Source organism: Hylobates moloch, unplaced genomic scaffold (genome assembly GCF_009828535.3).
Source record: "Hylobates moloch isolate HMO894 unplaced genomic scaffold, HMol_V3 SCAFFOLD_5, whole genome shotgun sequence".
NCBI lineage: Eukaryota > Metazoa > Chordata > Mammalia > Primates > Hylobatidae > Hylobates > Hylobates moloch.
Genome location: NW_026652280.1, coordinates 35985432 through 35988410, shown reverse-complemented (window position 1 = coordinate 35988410; position 2979 = coordinate 35985432).

The window sequence follows — 2979 nt, the reverse complement described above, 5'->3', positions numbered from 1 at the left end:
AACTCTATCTATCTATCTATCTATCTATCTATCTATCTATCTATCTATCTATCATCTATCTATCTATCTATCTATCTATCTATCTATCTATCTATCTATCATCTATCTATCTATCTATGTATGTATCTATCTATCTATCTATCTGTCTATCTATATAAAAGAATTGCCAAACTGCTGATGCATTTCTTTACAATACTTCTTATTTTACTTTAATCAAGACTCAAACTTTATGAAAATGTTGATTAGCCAAATGTCTCCAATTGTCTATCAGATTTTAAAGAATATTTACTATGTAAACCTTTCCACATCTTCCTCCCCATTTGATGATTCCTTACTACATTGTCTCATAAATAACTTTTCAAATATGTAATTTGAACTAACTTGTAGCTAACTTCTGAATTAGACAAAGTTACTCCTGTTTTCACTAATAACATAACTCTTTCTGGCACATTTGTATACAGAATTATGCATTAACTGGAATTTTATCCTTAGTAACCTAAAACTTTAGTGAAACCCTAAAGAGCGAGAAATCCTGAACTATTAGATATGGGCATTTATAGAAAAGAACATCTTCACAATTTTAGACATATACTTCCCCATATTACAACCCTTTAATTGGAAATGATCCAGATATTAAATAAGCATAAAAAAAAATGCTAAGATTTTAATTTACACAATAAGTTTACCTAAAACAATTACCCTATTCACTGTACTTAATTTTTTACTGTTAACAAGGGAGACATGAGACATCAATTAACATATGTAAAATGAACATTGGTTTGGTCCAGAAAGGCAGGACAACTCGAAGTGAGGAGGAGGTTTGGGGCTTCCAGGTCACAGGTAGGTGTGAGAGGCATTCTTTTGAGATTCCTATTAGCCTTTCCAATGGAAGCAATCAGGATATGCATTTATCTCAGTGAGACTTTGAATACAATGGGAAACAGACTCACCCCTAGCAGGTCCCAGCTTGAATTTACACTGACATTTTAAAATATTTAGCAAAGACAAACATGAAATTCAGACAAAATATATGCTGACAATTCTGAAGGCATTTCTATTTTTATTCCACTAATAGTTTTAAAGTTAGCTTATTTAGTAAATTTATACTTTAAGTCACATGAACTTGAAAATTGCTTAGACTTCTTTACTTAATTTATGAGCGCTTTTCTACTTACAAGCCAATTTTGGTACAACATATAACAAGTGTACATTCAAATAAACACATCTAAACATGCATACACACATAAACGAAGATCCAGTAGTTTGGAACCTTAGCCATAAGATAGAAATACAAGCTTGCTGGTTTTACTTTGCCCCAGTAGATAATCCAATGAAAGTTGTGAACCAAAATTTTGAGTAAAGCAGTCTCCATGGAAGTTTGATATTTAAAGGCCAGACTTCCCCAGACTCCAAAGAGCCCTGGGGCCAAACAGTACCAAAGGAGGGTGTCACATGTTAACCAGGCCTCCTTCTTAGAAACCGCAGCACAAAAGCCTGGATACATGCAATGCCCTTCCTCTTTCCCATTCAACAGTAAACTCCAGATTCCAAACAATGTTGCGGCCAGACATCATTGCAACTGAGAGAGAAAATTCCAAGGAGGTTGACTCCTAGACCTCAGAATCTCTACTGAGAGCGTCACCCTTGGGCAGGTTGAGGTCCGCAGGATCCACAGAGCGTCCTCCTGTGGGGTCCAATCTTAGAGTGTCAGACGTCTCTGGCCTTAGGTGGGCACCACACGCAGGTTTTCCCCTCCAGAGCATACTATGAGCTTTATAAGAATAGCCATGAACTGTAATGAGAACTGGATGCCAGCTGGGCGTTTTTCATCCTTAGCCAGTTGAGTCTGATAAGGGAAGAAGTTAGCATATGTAAACAAGGTTTAAGTCCCCTGAAACGTGTGATTTGCTCTGAGCTCCCCTGCATGTAGGGATCAGGGACCATGTGCAGAAAAGATTAAAAAAAAAAAAAAAGAAGTCCTTGCCTCTTTGGGGCAGAGCAACTACAAACAGCTGCTGAAAGACTGAAAAAGAAAGAAAGAAAATGAAAAAAACCCAGTTTCCTTCGGTGAGCCAGGTGGTGGCGGTCACGTTTCTCCACATGGAAACCCCTAAGTTTCATTGGCCATGGCCAGAAACCTGCAGTTGTCTCCATGTTTAGGTGCTGCCCACCAAGAGTCCCAAGTTGGAAAAGAAAAGAGAGAGAGAGTCCCTGTTTGGAGCAGAAAGGAAAGGGAGAAAAATGAATCTCAAACTTTGGGCTTACCTCTTCCTCCTGGCTGGCTCATCAAAATATGTTAATGGTGGAGGGTGTCCAGGTTCTTCACATCTTGAACAAATAATTGGACAAAATGCACAAAGCAAGGAAGGAATGAAAAGATTTATTGAAAATAAAAGTACATTCCACAGAGTGGGAGTGGGCCCGAGCTTAGGGGCTCAAAAGCCCCATTACAGAATTTTTGGGAGTTTAAATACTCCCTGCTTGGGGTACACCCTATGTAAATGAAGAGGATGAAGTAAAGTTACAAAGTCATTTACTTGGCCTATGCCCTATGGAGAGGAAATTTCCTGTCATAGCGGAAGTGTGAATCGGCCTTGTGTTCCCTGCCTCCAGATCCTGTTTTCCTGCCTCAAAAGTGCATCAAATACCTAAATTAGACCTAAAATGAGAAAACTACTAGAAAAAACAGAGGAAATGCTTCAGAACATTGGTCTGAGAAAGAATTTTATGAATAAGACCTCAAAAGCACAGGCAACAAAAGAAACAAAACAAATGGCATTATATCAAACTAAAAAACAGCACAACAAAATAATCAACAGAGTGAAATAACCTAAAGACTGAAAAAAAATTTGCAAACTACTTATCCAACAGGCAGCTTATATCTAGAATATACAAGGAACTAAAAAGTCTCAACAGCAAAAAAAGTCTGATTAAAAAATGTGACAGTTATCTAACAGACATTTCTCAAAAGAAGACATA